The sequence below is a fragment of the Solanum dulcamara genome, chromosome 1 (assembly GCF_947179165.1).
Source record: "Solanum dulcamara chromosome 1, daSolDulc1.2, whole genome shotgun sequence".
Taxonomy (NCBI): domain Eukaryota; kingdom Viridiplantae; phylum Streptophyta; class Magnoliopsida; order Solanales; family Solanaceae; genus Solanum; species Solanum dulcamara.
Window position 1 is genome coordinate 66,836,460 of NC_077237.1, and position 21,563 is coordinate 66,858,022.

At 34.8% G+C, this 21,563-nt stretch overlaps 1 pseudogene; it reads left to right on the top strand.

Annotated features, from left to right (window-relative positions):
• Positions 1-1,258: 1,258 nt before the first annotated feature.
• Positions 1,259-5,227, top strand: LOC129888493 (zinc finger CCCH domain-containing protein 39-like; annotated as a pseudogene).
• The last annotated feature ends 16,336 nt before the right edge of the window (positions 5,228-21,563 follow it).

Below are 21,563 nucleotides of genomic sequence, written 5' to 3' on the forward strand. Positions count from 1 at the left end.
GCACGAGTGTACCTTCTGGGCTTATGTGGGCTAGTTAGGTTTAGTTAGATGTATTTAGTTCCTTTTATTTTCTTACACTAATGTGCATCTCCTTTACTTTTTCTTGACTATGTTATTTCCTAGATTCTGCCTTTCTTATTGTGTCGACTCTTCAAGCTTAATCGTCTTATAATGCCTACTGGGTACCTGTTGTTTTGGTACTCATACTATACTTTGCATCTATTTTTGTGATGCAAATCCGAGCACCAATTACCAACACTAATTCAAGCCAGGTGTAGTCTACATTGGAGGCGAGGGTGAGCATTGGTCATTTTGGAATCTTCTTGTCCCTATCTATATCTAGTTGACTAGTCTTTTGCTTTCGAGACGAGTCTTTGTTTCTATTGTCCAATTTTGGGACTTATATCTATTTTTAGTAGCTCTGTACTTGTGATTTTCAGGTTCTAGGAGAGATCTTCATATTTTGTTCTATATTTGATTTTCTTCCGCTTGTTCGTTTTATTCTTCTTGTTGTTTAATTATTGTTTAGTTTCTACCCTAAATTCTATTACTCGCAGTTTTGATATTCGGATTGACTTACCTACTGGTGAGTATAATAGATGCCATCATGACTCAAGGAAGCGGGTTGTGACATCAACAGTCTTTTAGAAATATTCAGCAATACATTTTTACAAAAACAAATTAAGAAAATTTCAAACTTGATCTTTTTCTTGTATATTTTCAAAAGGGAAACTTACATAAATATACAATATTAAGAAAATATTTATCATTTATAGCAATAAAAAAATAATTTCACTGAACACTTATAATACATTTATAATACAATTTTAATACATATTGCAGAGAACTATTTATAAAATATATATAATACAAGTTTTATAAATGGATAATACATTTATCACATATTTTAATAGACTTATAATACATTATGTTAGTTTCTTACTACACAAACATAATATATATTTTAAAACACTTATAATACATTTATATTGTATGCATAATTCACTTTTAATACAAGTGTAGATTTATCATAATATTGCTATATATTGCTATAAATGATAATAAATAAAAAATATCACTAAAATCAGTAATTAATTTTTAAAAAACACTCAATCAAGTAATTTTTCCTTTTCAAAACTAGCGCTAGTTTTGAAATGTCAAATCATTATAGAAAGCCCACATGTCAGAAAATCACAAAAGTATATTAGCGAGGATAATCTCATAATTATAATTAATTATGAAATTTTTCAGGGGTTCGGCTATTTTGGGGTTTTAGGGTTTCACACATCACTTTAGACTCACTTCTATACGAATTTTTCTTCTCAAATAAGGCTTACATAGGCGGCCATGACTTTCAACTTTTGTGAGTTTTTTTTATTACATCTATATATTTAAATTATACCTACAAAGTCTTGAAGACTTAATTTGTTGTCGATTGCATTTTAAAATTTTGTTGGAAAGATTGAATTTTTGTTTAAGTGATTAAAAAACAAGATCAGATTCAGGTTTGCCATACATTCTTGTTTTCTGTGTAGATTTTTTTTTGGGAACTGTTTTTTGATTTTCTATGAAATGTCATTAGTTCATCAAAAATGGAATATTGAAATTTTTTATAATAGACCCTGACTTTTTTAGAATTGAGGTGTAGTTGTTTTTCTTATTTGTTTTCAATGAACTATCTTTATCTATCTTTCTTGCAACTCGGTTATAAAAAATATTTTGAGTCAAGGGTCTAGCATACATGGTCTCTTTACCCATAAAAGGAGTGTTAAGGTCTACGTTCCCCTATTTTTCCCCCACCCCCTTGTTAGATTACACTGACTAGGTTGGTTAACAATTATTATTTTAGTTATTATTGTTTACTTTTATCTTGGTTTTCTATTTTTTTTTCCTAATTTATTTTCTTTATGTTTTTAATTTAGTGTAATTACATAATTTTTTTAATTTTTCAAATTACACCTCCTAATAATAGAAAGATTATGTCATTACAGAATTGGATTTTAATGAGTGATATTATTAAAGTAGAATTTCTTCATTAAATGAGGTTATAGACTTAAGTTTTCCTTTCACTTTTTGAATTATATTTACCTAAAGCATGTTGAAACTTATTTTATAATATGTTGGAATTTGAAATAAGAATATTATGTTAAAAACTAGATTATGTATTTAGCTTATAGTTTCAATTTCAATTATTTCTTAGTAAAATTGATAGATTATTTTTTGTAAAACGTTTTAGTAATGTTATGACAATATATTTATAAATTTTAATATTTTTTTGAAGCGACTCGTTTATTATGTTCATATAAAATGTGTTCTTTAACTTAATAAAATTAATTCAATTAAAATAGATTAATTAGAAAAATATATATCAATCATTTTTTACATTATTAGTTACAAATATATAATTATTAATTTGTATATTTTTAAAAACAATATATATCTTGTACCTTATTTAGTGTCATTTATAAAGGCACATATTTTTCAAATACTAACTTCAATTTTTTGATAGTTCAATTTATTTAAAAATTAGTGTTACTATGTAATTATACTTGTGAAATCAAATAATACTCGAGTAATTACATTATGACAACCACACTTGTCGTCATAATTATTGTATTGTATAATTACTAGTTATGTAATTATATAATTGTAATTACCAAGTAGACTTTAAAAGAGATCCTAAGTAATTTAAGAATGAGATCAGATTCATGTTTGCTATACATTCTTGTTTTCAGCATATGAACTCTTTTGGAAGTGTTTTATTTTGTATTTCTATGGCATTCCATGAGACAAGCTTAAACAAAAAAGTAAAAATTCATATAATTAATCCTAACTTGTTTGCAATTTAGGTGTAATTGTTGTTTCTTCGTTTTTATGAACTATTATTTAAAAAATATTTTTGCAACTCTGCTCTGAAAAGTCTTCTTTTGAGCTAATAGTCTATTGTAAACAACTTTTGTATCCCATAAAGAAAGTGTTATGCTTTGTGTACATCCTATCCTTTCCTGACAAACTTGTAAGATCACACTGGATATGTTGTTATCGTCGTTGTTGTTTAACAATGTTTGTTTTAGTCATCGTTGCTTACCTATATAGTGTTTTGTTATTTTAATAGTATATCTGTTTCTCTATCATATGTTAGTTATTATTGTTTACTTATTCTCGTTTTTCCTAATTGTCATTTAAGGTGATACATATATTTTATTATTTTTTCTATTTTCTACTAAAAGTTTGAGTCATTATTTACTTTATAGATAAAGTGGAAGAACATAATTGGATTTCATTTCAATAATCAACATCTAAAAAGGAAATATGAGTTTTTCCGATCAACCGCCTTCTCCTCCGCGCTTTATGCCAATTTCATTCGATGGTGGTGATGCTGGAGGCGTTTGGCCTCATTCTCCAATGAACCATGATCTCTTTCAGTCCTATTGTCAGTTTGAGCATGCACCTCCTTTCAAGAGACTAATAGATTCCGATAATAACTTGCCAAATTCTGCAACTTTGTCTGCTATGACATCCAAAGTGAATCCACCAAATCTTCGAGAAAGTAAAGGGACAATGAATATATTTTATAAAACCCGCATGTGTGCTAAGTTCTTGAAACAAACTTGCAAGAATGGAGAACATTGTACTTTTGCTCATGGTATTGAAGATCTGCAGAAGCCTCCTCCGAATTGGCAGGATCTAGTCCATGTAAAGGATAGACAGTTGAATGACGACCAGGAAAAAAATCTTAGGATGAAAATTTGCAAGTTTTTTTTATGATGGAGAGGAGTGTCCTTATGGATATAAGTGTGAGTTTCTTCACGAACGTCCTCCAAAATTTAAGACCAACATGTCAATGCATAGGGAGAATTACGCAATAAGTATCGAAACTACAGGGAGCATAAGTGATCCTAAGATGATTGTGAATAGTAAGCATGAAAATGATGTTAACCATATTAAGATGCCTATAAATTTGAAGACAAATATTTGTTTCAAGTGGGAGACAACAGGTCAATGCCCCTTCCGTGATCGTTGTCACTTTGCTCATGGACAATCAGGTAAAGTAATCTTTTGAAACTCTTACATTTTCTTTCTTGTAAAATTCATTTATGTATGTTGTAGAAAATTTGGAGAATATTACTAGATATTGATTGAAAGCCTAGAAGACATGTTTGTTGTTGCTATACAAGTTATTTGTTAGAGATTCAGTAGTTTAAGCTAGAACGAGAATCTTGCATAAAATTAGGATCTTGTACACTTTCTTAGGGTGAGATATTTGATTCTTCTCTATCCTAGGAAAGAGAGAGTGTCTTCATATAATTTACCTTTTGTATAGTAGCTGCATTAAAAAAAAAAAGAGACTATCTAAAATCTTTTTTTGTAGCCAAAATAGTTATTCAACTGTTGTATTGTTTCCTTAAACATTAACATCTTGGCAAGATAGATATGCAGTTTCTCTGTTTTTTCATATCTCACATCTAAAAAAAGTAACAATGTATTTAGCTTTCAACATCTAGCCTACCTCTATGTTTTTATAGGTCTAATATTAAAGTAACTTGGTCGTTACCACCTTTTACTAAACATGGAGACACAAAATATGTGAACGATGGGCTTCATGAGCTACGTATCTCTTAAATCTCAAATTTCTTCCATATGAATTTCTATAGTAAAATATGGGATCTAATCTTATTAGCTCTTTCATGGAGGTTTATTCTTCATTTGTTAATTTTCCTGATGTTTCCTATTTCTTTTAGCAGAGCTGCAAGCGCCTATGCTGACGAATTATGTCCCTAATACTGCAAGGCCCTTTTCTGTTCCGCTTTCTACCAACACAGTGGTCAATGCTTCGATAATAGAAGAAAAAGATGAAAAGAAAATCCGAAAGTGGAAACTATCGAAGAAGATCTCTGAGATATATGGAGATTGGCTAAATGGTTATGTTCCACCCCATCTCTTATTTAGCAACACGGAGAGCTGATTTTTCAGTTTACAGTTTATTGTCCCATAATATAAATGGACGCATCCCAACAAGGATTATAAACTAATAAGGAGATCTAACTCATGTCGTACCATCCAATAGTTACTTTGTTATACAGTTTTTTATATTGCATGTAAACAATTGACCTTTGAAATTCGGAACTGCATATTTTTTTTGTTCCAAGGTAATATCTATGAGAATTCCATAGAGAGAAATATCATAAAATTATTTTACTTGATCAAAAAAGGATTATCATTATTATATTTGTTATTCCTTTCTATGAGCAGTTTGGATTATTTCTGGTCGCAAAAAAACACCGACGTATACAAATGCTCATTTTTGTTTACATTCATTATAGTCCCAAACCAGTTTCACTATTTGAAAATCTAAATTTTTATTGGCCAATTGTCTAACTAGTAGCCCATTTAGCCATGCATTTGGGAGGGCAAATATCACAATCCGAAATCTAAATCTTAGGTCATGATGACACCTAGAGTAGGTAAGTCAAACCCATATAGCAGAATCAGAAGTAACAAGCTGTCACACGAAAGAGAAGAATGAGAAAGCAAAGAACAAATATAAGAAGTAAAAGAGGAAGAAAGAGCCACGCAATACATAAAACATCACCAAAACCTGGTATAAGTCAGTTCTCGAGCTACTGACCATAACATAAGTACATGATAAGTACAATATACATAAATGTATTTGAACACAAAATAAAGACTAGTTCAGCCAAAAACAAAAGGAGAAGAACAACTCTGAATGGTAGGAGCTCACCCCTAGTCTCCAATACATAGTCATACTGCACGATACACACGTCAACAACGAGAAGCCGTACTGCTATCTATAGTGTATGAAAGTGTAGTATGAGTACCAAACATGTGGTACTAAGTAGGTGTAGGTCCAATGAGCTCTAATGATAAAGTAAGAATAAAAAGGCAGATAGAGAAGGGATATACAATACAAGCAACTAAAGAAGAGGTAAAGTACAATAAGTGAAACCAAAGACATGAGGGAACGTATCTGGAGGAACTAACCTAATAAGATAACCCCAACAAGTTTCTACATGTAAATTAACTACATGACTGTATACTAATAACATCGACCACGAAACATAATAGAGGCCAAGAGACCAATACATCCAACATAGTTGGGAAATACCAATCTAAGAGTAAATCACATGGCGTACCCAAGCCAATTAGGGAGACCAAAAATTATCATGTCACAAATACACAATCATAATCAAATAATAACCTAACTGAACTCCAACAATCCTAGAAGGTACATAACCCAACCCCCCATAAAGTCGGCACGTGCAAATAACAATAAATTATACCATTGATAGGTAATGCATATGAATGCAAGCAAGCATTGGAAACCAGTGATTTTGTTAGTGCCATGTTACATGAAATAAAGTATGAACACCTTCCTAATGTCCCAAGCATGCTAGGTAGCACCCATGCGAACACCCCTTGTCCTGTTCAATGCGGCACACAGAAAGAGGGATCTATAGAGTACATGGGATGTTTGTATATAATGCCTAGTCCCGACCCAATACTTTCACAATCAATCTGCCTCGGATCTACTCCGTTATGATATTGGAGATGCATGTGTAAATCACATCAATATATATAGGGTCGACATCCTCATCAACCGATAAAGTAAATAGTTAATGCATCCTCTATGCCTCTTCATTTTAAAAAATCATTTATCAAAGTGGTTAAGATGGTACAACTCCTATCAAAATCATTTTAAGGGTGAAAAGTACCAACCATACTTTCTCAATAATAGTAGTGAAAAATCAATGAATTTTCTTGGATCGTACCACAAAACATGTCAAAAAGAGTATCAACATCTAGAATCACCTCTCTTTCGGAGCATAGAAAACTAATATGGAATCCAGCTGATCCTCGACTAACGTCTCAGGCCCAACAATATGACAGCTTTCACAATAGTAAGATCATCATATGAACATAACAACTCAAGAAAATAACGTAAATATGACGAATCAATGAAAAAAAGAGTAAATCAAGGATCTCAACCTTTATCCTAAGGCACTGCTTCAAGTGAACACTAAGTACTGATAAAGCCAACCTACAATTATAACAAACAACTAAAGTTCCAAAGCCTAATCTAAGATAGGATTAAGACTAAGGATCTATTTAAGGTGAATTCCCATAATATCAAAGCGAACATAAAGTCCAAGGTGAATTTCCATAATACAAAAGCAAACAAAGTCCACACACTAACAGAAGGTGCAAATCCATAGTAATTACTACAAGGAGCAACTATGTCAACTAAAGGATAATTAAGAACTCAATATAAGGCGCACAGATAACCAAGATATACTAAAGCCTTGAACATTAGCTTTAAAAAGGCTAATAACACCAATTAAGCCATAAGGAAGCAAAGCTTCAGCCTAGGTTAAGGTTCTCATAACAGAATTCTAGTCTAAGGCTCCTATGGGAGTCAAGAATAAAGAAATAAGAAACGTAACCCTTAACTCACCATATTATAATGACCCTCTATGTCATTTCCTCCATTTTCAAATTTTTTCAACATTTAGAGTTTACATATAGAGACCCCAAATCATTTATGAGTATTGGCACTAAAAGTTAGTCATTTGGTCGTATGTTGGGGTTTTATGCCAATTTCTCTATTTTGGACCTATTAGAATTTAAACGGTGGGCTTCAATCAAAACTCTAAGAAAATGACCTCAGAATAAAATTCTCACAATTCTATCAGCTTCGGAAGAGTCATTTTAGGCTATTAATATGATCGGCTCGATTCCCGAGGCTTTTGTATGAATTTGATCCATTAGGTGTTTTAGTCATTAAGTTTTGGCCCAAGATTGACATTGGTTAACATTCTTGGAAAATACGAGTTCAGTCTAGAATGATATTTTGGGTGCTTCCTGAGGCTTCTGGTCTCATTTCGAGGCACCGTGTAGATTTGGAAAAAATTTACACCTATTTGTGGGACCATTTTTCATCAAGATAACCTTGAATGGAAATTTTGACAGCACGGTTCAGTCAGAAATGTTATTTCTGAGTGATTTGCACTTTTGGTTTGCGTTTCTTGGACTCTGAATGAATTTCAAGTTGTTTAAGTTTTGGGTCACTTAGCATTTTTCTTGTTCCTGGATTCTTAGTTCCATCATTTTAGTGACCCTTTGGTCGCTTTATTTATGGCCTCTTTAGCCAACAATGGTTGGCTTTTACAATGGGCACCAGGAGTGAGGATGCGAGCGCGATCAGCTCATCGCTTTAATCATGGTCGCTTTAGCAACCACGTCACTTTAGTGATAGATGCCTCTTAAGAGGGGGTCTATTTTAAAAGAAATATTGGCTAAAGAAATGTCTGCTGTAGCGGCAAATTATCTGCTTTTGCGACAGTCGCTAGGAGTTAAATCCCTTCTCTTTTGTTTTTCAGTACTTTCTCCATTTCCTCAAAAATTAATATCTCAAGTTCTAGATCTTCATTTGAGGCAATTTCAAGAGCTGGGTGTTTGTGGGGATCATGGCTACGCATTGGAGTGTTTGTATCTTGTCTCAAAAGGATACCCTAAGTGTGGTTGACACTTGAAGATCATTGCTGTGCCTAAGCAAACCACTCAGTCTGATTACTCATTCAATCACTTAGCAGAAAACTCAATTCAATAGACAGTTTACTCAAGTGGGCAGTCAAGCCTCACCATCAATAGATAAATAAGGTTAAAATACTTAAAGAATAATGCAACTCAATGACATAAGTCAATAATGAAAGTGTGTTTGAAAACAAACTCTGAAAGGACCATTCTATCTCAACTCTAACTATGTCTACGAATCCTCTATCAACTATCAAGAAGGTGCCAAGACAAGCATGCGGCTACCACAAAAGAACCACTCAAAATAACAAATGAAATGAAAATGATCCCTCCAAAAGCAAGGAGGTCTCACCACTATTAGGAAGGAAACAAATCTTTAATAAAGTGCTAGTTGATGATCTCTAGGATCTGTATCTGCATCATAAAATGATGCAGGCCTAATGGCTTCTCTACATGGAATGTACAAGTATGTAAAATGTCTGGAAAAGAGTACAATCAACAATACTCAATGTCATGCTAATCAACTCAACCTTTGAAATGACTCAACTCAATAAGAATGCAAGTTTAAAAGTAATAAACAAAATACATTGAAAATAGACTCAATGTCAAGCAACTCAATCCAATCAAACCATTAATTTCAAGAGAGTTTCTCTAACCGAAAACCATCACTTATAAGATGTGATGATACAACACTTTGCACTGTTATTGTTGTAAGCGTCCAATACCTTGACCGGATAAGGGACGATCAACTTCATTGGATCCATAATCAATCAAAGTCCACCAAGCATAGCCTCTATCCTACGCTGGCTTCATGGGATTCAAGTTTTATTTACCCTTACCCAAATCGGTGCTCAATACTACTCCCATAAGACTCAATACGCTCATATACTCAATCAAATAAATTCATTCAAAACATATCATCTAGTCTAATTGAACTATCATTAATGTCCATCTCACCTCAATCAACAACTTTATCATTTAAAAACATACTTTCAGATATGTTTGCAATTAATGTTCCTGCTCAAATTAGATTCTTTCAATAAAATATGCTTTTGAAAACATTCTTATCTCATCAAAAATATACATGTCAAGGTTTTGATCATCAAATCAATTAAGGTTCATAGGAAAGTAGCCAAAAACGACAATTATAATCAATTGAGAGATAGTAAACAATTATAATCCTAATGCATAATTATACATAACTCAACAGAAGAAGAATTAACTCATGAACTCAAAGTATATAAGGACTCAAACTTAACTCTAGACTCAATCTCATCTCATTGAAGATGTATGGGACGTGGACAAACTTAATCGAACATTTGGGTAAGTCTTACATACATGGGACTCGAAGGAATAGTCGAAACTCGAAGAAATTGCTTGGAAACCTTGAACCTTAGCTTTCTTTCTTTTCTCTAATTGCTTCTATCAAAAACTACAAGTTTGAATGAGAGGAAAACCTTATTGGGTATGTTAAGGGACTGATACTTGGTCCCTAAACATGAAGGGTTCATTTGGAAATAGGTGGGAAAAGATCAGAATATGCTTTATTAAAACTGGGCAGGGCACCCTTCATGAAAGGTCACCACAGCCCATGAAGCTCACCACGGTCCGTGGTGATGGATGTGGTCCTAAAACTTAGGCTATATTGGGAGAGGTGGCTACCATGGAGAATACAACGGCTTGTGGTGCTCACCATGGGTCATGGTCCTCCCTCGTGGTCCTTTCCTGTCTTAAGGTAGTCTGTGGTATGCACCATGAGCCATATAGCCCTCCGTGGACCCTTCCCATTATTTATCTTAAAAAGTAACACCAACATGTCATCTTTTCATAGGTTATGAAGAGGAGTACGGCCCGTGAAGGGTCTCATGGTCTGCTTTTTGTGCGATTTCTACCATTTCTCCGATTTCCTACAGCTAGTTCTAGCTAGGGACTTGGGGGTTTTACAATATCTCCCCCTTGGGATCATTCGTCCCTAAATAATGAAAAAGCTAGGAATCCACTCAAGGTACAAATGTAAATCAAGAACTCAAATACTCAAACACTCAATCAATCAAACAATCACTACTCGGACTCAAGAATACACATCATACATTCAAACTCGCAATGAACATCAACTCAAAGATAAGAAAGAGGAACATTACCTTCATTATAATCATTAGAAGGAATGAATATATGTGGATACTTGGTATTCAAATCTTCTTCGGATTTCCATGTAGCATCCTCAACAAACTAATTTCACCATAGGACTTTGACTAAAGTGACCTCTTTGATTCTCAACTTACAAAACTGAAGATCAAGAATCAAAACTGGACTCTCCTCATAAGACAAACTCTCTTTCACCCCAATTTTCTCAGTAGGAACAACAAGTAAAGGGTCTTCTGAACACTTCTTAAGCATAGAAATATGAAACATAGGGTGAATGACATCTAACTCTGGTGGTAGCTCCAACTTATAGGCTATATTACCCACTCTCTTTAAAATATGGTAAAGACCAATATATATCAGGTACTTAGCTTCCCTTTCTTTCCAAACCACATAACTCCTTTCATGGGAGAAACTTTAAAATACACCCAATCATTTATCTCAAACTCAAGTCTCTTCTCTTAGAGTTAGTGTAGGACTTTGGATGACTTTGTGCTATTTTCAATCCCTCTTGGATGATTTTCACTTTCTCCATAGCGTGATGAACCATGTCTGGCCCTATTAACTCAGCTTCACCAACTTCGAACCAACCAATTAGAGACTTATATCTCCTCCAATAAAGAGCCTCATAAGGAGCCATTTGAATACTCAAGTGAAAACTATTATTGTAAGCAAAATCAATAAGAGGCAAGTGATCATTCCAACAACCTTTGTAGTCAATGACAAAGTCTCTCGTTATGTCTTCAAGAGTCTGAATTGTATGCTCTACATGACCGTCTGTCTAAGGATGGAAAGCGGTACTAAGATTCACCTTTGAACCCAAACCTCTTTGAAATGGCTTCCAAAATAGGGCAGTATATTAAGTACCTCTGTATTAGATGATTGACAAGGGAACTCCAAGAAGTCAAATTATCTTTGGAATGTACAATCTTGCATAATCCTCGGCTGAATCTATAATTTGTAGTCTTAAAGAGCAACAAGTAGAGGACGAGGCTTTTTCAAATACATAACTAGATATAGATAGTCTTTAAAAGAAAAGTAATGACTAGTCCTATCCCAAAATAGATGTAAATAGGCAACTCTAAATGTCAGGATCTCACCCAATCTTTGAATCCAAAAGTTGCTTTGCACGAAAAGAAAAATCACTAGCGATAACCTGTATTATGATCTGCTGGTGCTATCTCTAACCAAATGTATACACCCACCTTAGCTCTTGTCCCATCAGATACGAACCAAGTAGATCCCTCATCCAGTACATTGGTACTCACAACTAGAGGGGCCGATAGGAGATACAATTAGTCTATATAAACAACCTAGGCCCAAACTTAGTCTTAGACATATAACATCCCTGTCATGGTACTGGAGGAGTGACAAGCTAATATAGTTAATATAAGTGAGTCAACACATCCTCAAGTAAAAGTTGAGTGCATCATAAATGCCTCTAATGATTCCAGTAGGAAAGGAGACGTCCTCGATGCCTCATAAAACTCAAAACTAGTTTATCAAAGTGATCAAGGGGGTATGACTCCCGTTAAAATCAATTTAAAAATAATAAAATTTTGAGAAAGTGTATTTTTAAAAATAGTAGTGAAAATCGAATGAATGAACCAGGAACGTACAACAAAATACGTGAAAATGTTCAACCAATGCAACACATTCCATCACCAGTATCAAAACAAAGTACATGCAATCAGAAATACAATACCAATACTACCACCCTACCTAGGTGAAAGAAACTAAATTGGGATCCAATTGTTCCTCAAACATGGCCTCGGGCCCAATAATTTAACAGCACAATCAATAAGGCACATACCTAGGCATCTAAGGCTGAATCCTAGATTATTGCCATTCAATATCAATCCTAATAAGGATAATCACACTAAACCATACAACAAGTAAGGCCACAAGCTAAACTAAGGATTTCTCGAGACTAGCTAGTCTAACTCTCAATTGTGGTCAAGAAAATAAAATAAAAGGAAGAAAACTAAATACTCATTCATTAACAAAATGGAATGGTGGGGATCCATTCAATGAATCTCAAAATTTACATTGTGAAAAGGTTCATTTTACCTCCAAGAACTTATGCCTGAAAATGAAAACAATTTAGGAATCTTTCCAAATCTTTCGGAAAACTCCAATGCATTGCAATAACCTTCTCGAACACACTAGACTTTGAATCACTAAATTTGAACCTCCATAACTTTGGAAATTATAAAAAGAAATAATAGGACTTAGTAGAATCGCATCTGTCTTTTAATTTAAAAGACCAAATGGATTTTCTATCCGCAAATATGGAGGAAGAGGTCCGAAAATATGGAGTTCCACCATATTAGCGCAGATGGAAATCAGTCGGGGCTTTGCGAATGTGGCCCTTGTCAGCTTGAACATGAAGAAAGGATGGCCAGGCCTCCGTGAAAGTGGCTCGAGCCTTAGGAATGCGGGGGCCAATACACTTTGCTCTTGTGAATGAATCTTCCCAATCACAAAAACAAAGGGTAAAATAGGCCTGCACCAACTGATGTACATCAGTTGGTTTTGCCCAAATCCCATAATCTCCGATGGGGTTCTTGGGATTTGTTCAGAACCCCCTATGTGGAAATAAGTTATACTATGCCACTAAATTTGATTTTGAACTGAATGGCTCAGCTGAAATTTCTAATAGAGAACATCTGAACAAAAGTGAATCCCACACCCAAGCATCATTTTAAGACAAATTCCACAATGAAACTCGAAATGGGATTGGAAGAATCAATACTTAGAAGGTGATTAAAGTCAAACTTAAAACAAAGCTTTAAGCAAAAACTCCTAATGATTCAAACTCTTGCTGAAAGCCTCGAGACTCAAACAGACCCTAACACTAGCCTAAAATAACCCTTACAGAGTTGATGAAACCATCAAAATTTTATTTTGAGGCATTCAAAATTCCATTGTTGAAGTCAAATATTCTAACTCCAAGAGCTCAAAAATACAAAAATTATCATAAGAACCAAACAAACAACAAGGCGACCAAACAGTTAGTCCCACCAAGTCATAAATGACTTAGGTTCGCTACTAGAAAGCTTTAAATACAAAAAATATTAGGAAATGACCTGGAGAGTTATTACACCTACCAAGTCATAAATGACTTGGGTAGCTATAAAAGATTCTAAATGTTAGAAAATGCAGAAAATCGCAAATATAATCAGAAGGGTCACTACAACATCCACTACTAAAAGAACTTTTCTCCTCGAAAGCTAAGGAATAGAAAAAGCCTAAGGGTTTTAAAAGGTGAGGGTGTTGGGTCTGCATGTTGTAACGATTGATTCCTATTGTATGGAGAATCTAATGGGGAATAAATTTTAGGCCAGAAACCTTTTGTGTAGTAACTTAGAAATTTCATGACTATGCCAGACTTGAAAGAAATCTGAGTCAGGTGAGGTCTAGGCTAATCTGTTAAGGTATTGGGATTTATATTTGTTTTTTTGTTATTAGATCTTATAGACAAGACATCAAGAAGCCCTTATAGCTTTACAGAATCAAATTAAGGCGAGTAAAACTCCCAAAATATATCTTGGTGTGAAATCGTTATTTTAGAACATCAAGGTTTGAGGTATTGTTGTTAAATAGGGGCTTGGGACAGGAATTCTGAGTCTCTTCCCCATGAAACCCACTATGAAAGGTTTAATCCTTCTATGGCAGGTGCCGCTAAAGTGGGTTGGGGCTGCTATAGCAAGCCAGTCGTGAACTTAACAGGTAAAATTCTCCAAAAATATTATTATTTGCTGCAACTTCATTTTTAAAGTACAAAGGGTTAGTTAGGGTTTTTTATTTTCAATTTTACACCAAATATTTGGTAAAGGTAAGTTAATTATTCCTCTAACATGTTATTTGATTCTTAGACTTTAGAATCTATGGGAAATCTCTTAACAGAAGGTTTTTGTTTGTGATTAATGGTGGGACAGTCTTTAATTGGTGGTGGTCATCATGAAATTTGCCAATGATTAGGATTTTGATAGAATTTGATTAAATTAGTCAATTATTCATTGATTACTTGTACTCTTTGTTTATTTTAGACCAAGAACGAGCCAAAGCATTGGCAAAAAGGAAAGCTCCAAATCTTTAGAGTTCCAAGGTTTGTTTTTTGAGGTAGGTAATGGTTATTTTTTCCTTTTTGTGTTATATAAGCCTATTAACTACTTCCCTAGTATTGCATATATAGTATATGACTAGTAAAAGAAAAACATATGAATTAAAATAACATCTTTTATGATTGAATTGCATGCAATGAATGCATTATATGGTTGTAGAAGTGTGTTTGCCTATTAATTATGGTTGTGATTGTGATGTATGAATTCTTATTTGGTCGGGTACTATGTCGGCACATTTGGTTAGGGTACAATACTGGTATAATTAGATTGGGTACCACCCTAGTATATTTGGAATGGGTACGACACTGGTATATTTGGAATGGATACCACACTGATACACTAACTATCGGAATGGGCACCACTCCAGTACACTAAGAATTTGGTTATGGGTTCCATGAGAGGACCATTGTTAATTACTGAATTGTGATTGAGTGTGTGTAGCTATATAATAATTTAAGAGCTGGAATAATTATGATGTGATTATATATATTATTGCCTTACAATGTTGTAGTTTCTTATTCGTATTTCATTTACTGGAAATAGTCGTGTGGTCCTACCAGTATGTTGTGGTTATGTACTGATACTACACTTTTCTTTCTTTTTTGAGTACAAGTCATATTTAAGCAGCTATTGAGAGACCTTAGATACGAGTTAGGTGATCATCGAATTCAAGGGTGAGAGAGTTTATTCAGGTTGTCGTGGATTCATCCAACTGCATAGTCCTTCCATTACAGTCCTAGGCCTTATCAGACTTGTATTTATACTTATTGTTTTAGGGTTGCATCTAATTATCTTAGGCATTTAGTTAGAGTTTTTGGAATAATGACTTTTAGGTTCCAGAGAGTAATTTTGGCATATTTAGTAAATTTCATGAGTTTATGGGAACTGAGTTTTAAAAACTATATTGAATTTGTTCCAATTGTTCAATACATGTTTTGGGTTAATAGCTTGTGGTTATTGGGTTAGTATTTGGTTTTCCCACCGAAGGGTTAGAGTGGGTGCAATTCACGGTGTGTCAAGATTAATATCGTGACAAAAGTGTGTATCAGAGCCCTAGGTTCATTGATCTTGTTGTATAAAACAAGTCTACTAGAATCTTTTAGAATGGTGTGGAGACGTCTATACGTTTCTTTGAAAGGCTACAGGACTTTAGAAAATCTCTCAATCTTTTTTCTCCTTTAATTCTATAATTTGATTCCAATTATTATTTGGTGATCCAAATTAGTATTGATCACTTTCACTCTTCTGTCTGAAGATGGTCAACACTCATCACAACAGTGCAATGATAGTAGCTCTGGTAAATGAGCTAGTAGTGAGTGGACGTGGTAGAGGCAAAGCCAGAGAAAGGGGCAAGGGCAAAGGTAAAGGAAAAGAGACACCCGCCAAGGGTGAAGCTTATGTTGAGAATGTACCGAGAGGAGCGGACCCTTCTCCTTCTCAAAATAATGTGGAAGAGAATATGGAGATAGAAATTGAAGAGGTTGCAAAAGCATAAACCGGAGCACAGGCTGAGATTATCGGACTTTCCTCTTTAGATCCAGGGATGGTTCAGTAGATACTAACTTTTCTAAGTGGGTTGGCTAATTCTGGAGCCACTCTCATATTGCAAGTTGCTCAAGCTCCAATTACCCATCCTATTACTGCTACGGTACTTAAAATAGAAGGAGCATTGGGTACTAATACCTTTTTCCATCTATTTTTGGGTCTTGTGATGATTGCATTGAGCACAAGATGCTGACCAAGTTTTTAAAGTTAAATCCTCTAGTGTTTCATGGTTTTAAGAATGAGAATACTTATGAGTTCATCTTTGATTGATATGAGAGACTACACAAGTTGGGTATTTTGCATCAATATGGGGTTGAGTTTGTGTCCTTTCATCATTAGGGGGAGGCAAAATAGTAGTAGAGAGCCTTTGCGGAATATCGATCATCAGTCTTGCCTCCACTTACTTTGACCAAGTTCCATGCCTTGTTCTTAGAGAAATATGTGCCTCACACCTTAAGGAATCTAAAGAAAGATAATTTCATGGCTCTTGAGCAAGTTAGCTTGGCTATAGCTGCTTATAAGTCTAAGTTCTATGCTTTGTTCTATTATAACACATAGTTGTTGAGCACTGAGGAAGAGAGGATCCCGTTATTCGTTAAAGATTTGAATCCTAAGTTATAGGTTTTTTCTGTGCACATGACCTTTGCAGGTAGGAGTTTCAATTAGGTGACTGATTTCATGAAGAAAGTGGAAGGAGTTCGACGAGATGGGCAGACCAAAGATTTGGATTAGAAGCCAAAGACTATAGGCAACTATAGTGGTTCTAACTTTAAGGGTTAAGATCGAAAAGCATATGCAGTCCACCCTATTCAGTCAGCCATGCCCATATCTACGGGTGGTTAGTCAAAGACTCCACAAAAGAATTTTACTTAGGATGATCAGGGGGTCTCTTACTTATCAGCAGGTACGTCATCCCTTGAAAACTTTTGCTTTAATTATGGAGAACCAGTGCATATGAGCAGAGACTTCCCTAACCTAGGCACCAACAATTTTGTGCAGCAGTAGACTAAGTAACGTAGGTAGAGCAATGGTGCAGCAATAATGAAATTAGAGAGGGAGTGGAGGCCGAGACAATGGTAATGTAGGTAGAGTAGTGGTGCTACCAGGAAAAAATGTTGCCCATCAGGAAGACATAGCACAGTGTTATGCTTTTCTGGGCAGGACAGAGGCTGAGGCGTCTAATGCGGTGATCATCGGTGCTATTCTTGTCTTTGACCAGATAACTATGATCTTGTTTGATTCGGGTTCTACTTACTTTTATGTTTCAGCTCATTTTTCTTTGGGTTTTGATTTGATATGTGATATACTTGATCCCCCTATCCATTTATCTACCCCTATTAAAGAGAATGTAATAGTCACCCATGTGTACCGTGCTTGTTTTGTATTGTTTATAGGATTTTAGACTATAGTAGATTTGGTTATTTTAGGCATGGTTTATTTTGATGTGATCTTAGGTATGACTTGGTTATCCCCCAATTATGTTATACTTAATTATAGTGTTAAGACCGTGGCTCTAGAGATCCTGTGAAAGGTTAGAGTGGGAAGGGGTGTAAAGCCTAAGCCAGCCAAGATCATATCCTTTATTCAAGCTCGAAAGCTAGTGGGGTAGGGTTGTTTGGCATATTTTGCTCATAATCAAGAAGCTGTTGTAGAGTACTCCTCCATGGAGTCTATTTCTTTAGTTTTAGAGTGTCAGTAAGTGTTTCCTACTGGTTTTCCTATTATGCCTTCAATAAGGATATAAATTTATTTATTAACTTGGCATCGGGAACTCAACATATCTATGTTCCTCTCTATCGAGTAGATCCAACAGAGTTAAGGGAACTTAAGACTCAGATATAAAAACTCATTGATAAGGGTTTCATTAATCCTTGTGCTTCTCCTTGGAGTGCTCTAGTTTTATTTGTAAAGAAAAAGAATGATAGCATGAGCATGTGTATAGACTATCGATATTTGAATAGGACTACCATAAAAAATTAGTACCTCTTTCTTTAAATAAATGATCTATTTGACTAGTTGTAGGATGATTCAGTCTTCTCAAAAATTGATCTCAGGTCAGGCTATCATCATTTAAACCTTAGGCTTGAGGATGTACATAAAAAAGAATTCAGAATTTGGTAAAGCATTGTGAGTTCTTGGTAATGTCATTTAGATTAACTACTGCACCTGCAACCTTCATTAGTTTGATGAATAGAGTGGTAAAACCATTTCTGAACTACTTTGTAATTGTATTTATTAATGACATCATGGTTTACTTAACTTATAAAGAAGAGTATATAGATCATCTTCGTGTTGTTCTAGGTATCCAAGGAAACATGAATTGTATGCCAAATTCTCTAAGTGTAAATTCTAGTTGTATTCGATTGTCTTTTTAAGACATGGGGTTTTGAAATAAGGGGTGATGGTAGATCCCCAAAAGATTAAGCAATGAAGAACTGGGGTTGGCCTAGTTTTGTGACTAGGGTTAGGAGTTTTATGGGGATTGCCAGCTACTACTAATCGTTCATGGATAATTTTGTTGTTATTTCTATGCACTACCTTTTAAGTGGAAAAATATGTATGAAGAGTGTTTTCAAAAGCTCAAGACCTTTCTTACTACAACACATATTCTGACATTGTCAGTTGAACGTAAGGATTTTACTGTCTATTGTGATGCTTCATGTTTGGGCTTGGGTGTTGTGTTGATGTAGGAAACAAATGGCATAGCCTATGCCTCAAGGAAGTTAAATATTCATGAAAGGAATTGTCGGACGAATGACTTAGAGTTGGCAGCGGTAGCATTTTCTTACAAGGTCTAGTGACATTATCTCCATGGTGTCAAGTGTGAGATATTCATTGATCATCACAGTCTACAAAATGTGTTTACTAAGATGAATTTGAATATGAGGTAGTGAAGATGGATGGAGTTACTCAAAGATTATGATGTCACTGTTCAATACCATAAAGGTAAGACTAATGTGGTGGTAGACACATTGAGCCGCAAAACAGTAGCATGGCAGTCTAGCTTTTTTGGGCTTATCTAATCGATCCTTTGCTAAAGATATCCTAGCTTTGAAGACTAAGTTAATGCAATTAGCCATCTCAGATAAAGGTGGGGTGTTAGCTAGTATTGAGGTTAGACCCACTTTTATTGAGGAGATCAAAGCCAATAGTTTGAACATAAGAGTTTTAGCGAGCTCAGAAAGAAGACGGTGTTTGCCAATGCTCAAGATGTTGCTCTTGATAATGGCGGTGTGCTTAGTTCTAGGGGAAGGATTTTTGTTCCTGGGTCGATGACCTAATCGAAAATTTGTTGATAAAGTCTCATGGTTCACAGTATTCTATTCATCCAGTGGTACTAAGATGTATCAAGATTTTAAATGACTCTATTGGTGGAATGCAATTAAGAAAGACATAGCCGTGTTTGTGGTAAAGTTTGAATATTGTCAATAGGTGAAGTATGAGCATCAAAGGCCTGTAGGTTTTCTTTTAAGAATGCCTATTCTGGAATTGAAGTGGGAGAGGATAGCTATGGATTTTGTGTTAGGTCTTCCTAAGAACTTAGAAAAGTATGACTCAATTAGGGTTGTTGTGGATAGATTGACTAATTGGCTAACTTTATTCTGTTCAAAGTGCATTATAATGCTCAGCAGTTGGCTAAGATCTATGTGAAGGGGATAGCAAGTTTGTATGGGTTGCCCCTTTCTATCATCTTAATTCATGGTACTCTGTTTACTTCAATGTTTTGGGGTGAGTTGCACGAAGAGTTTGACACTCTATGTACTTTTAAGCACAAATTTAATCCACAGACTGATGGTCAGTCGAAGAGGACAATTTAAGTATTGAAGGAAATTTTGAGGGCATGTGTGATCGACTTTAGCAGCTACTAGGATCATCTCTTACCCGTGTATGAGTTCTCTTAGAATAACAATTATCACTCCAACATTGACAAGGCATTATTTGAAGAACTTTATGAGTAGGGATGTAAATCGCCCATAGGGTTGTTTGAGGCTAGAGATGTGAGAGCTTTGGGAGTTGATCTGGTAAAGGATGCTATGATAAGGGAAGGAAACTTTTAGAAACCTAAAGTCGGCAAAAGGATTATGCAGATTGCAAGGTGATATATATGACGTTTTAGTCTAGTGAATAGGTAGTCTAAATGTGTCACCCATAAAAGGAGTTATGATTTTCAGCAGGCAAGTTTAGCCCTCGCGATTTTCCATTTGATATTCTTCATTTTTTAGGGCCAGTGGCTTATAGGCCAGCTCTACCACCTAACCTATCTGGAGTTCATCCCCTGTTTCACGTATCCATGCTGAAGAAGTACCATGGGGATACTTCCCTTCATGACATGTGGTTCCTTTCACAGTCTGTTAATGGGTTTGTACAATCTTATTTTCTACTGATATTTGTTATTTTGATTTTTCCAAGGTCTGATTTGGGCTTATGAAATTTTGAGGTGTTACAACTGTAGTTTATTTTCATATTCCCTTTCACAACTTAAGTACTATTTATCCATTCACTATACATCATTGCCAAATTAGTTCCATAATTCTATGAATATCACGGGGCTCTCCATTAAAAATTAGAAGCCTAGCTTAGATCTATCACCTCATGACTACTCTATTATTTAGTTCAACAACTATACTTTATATTTACAACTAAAATGAGACATTATCATAAAGGTTTTTCTTTGTTCGAGTGTGCTCCAATGCATTCTAACTAACAACTCGTTCTTTATATTCTATAATGAAAGCCAAGAAATACTTACAACTCTTTAGTAAAAACTAAAAGAACTTGACATATCCCCCCCCCCTCATTACTTGCCTTATAGATATGTGACTCTAGTTATATGCCTCAATCAACCACCATTGCTAATTTCTGGTTTCTACTCTTCTATATTCATCTTTCTAGCTTTAGGATAATTCTACAAATTATACTTTACAATCTACTAAATCAAACTATCTCTTGGGTGACAACACTACCCCAACATTCCAAAACAACATTCTTCTTTCTTATGAGGTATCATTTGAAATATGGTTTTAGATATGAGTATCTGAGAGCAAATCTTGCTTAGCTCAAGCACACGATTCATAGTAATAAAGGTTCATTCTTATCCTTATCTGACCTTTTTTATGCTTTTACTGAGCCGAGGGTCTTTCGGAAACAGTCATCCTACCTTGGTAGGAGTAAGGTCTGCGTACACTTTACCCTCTC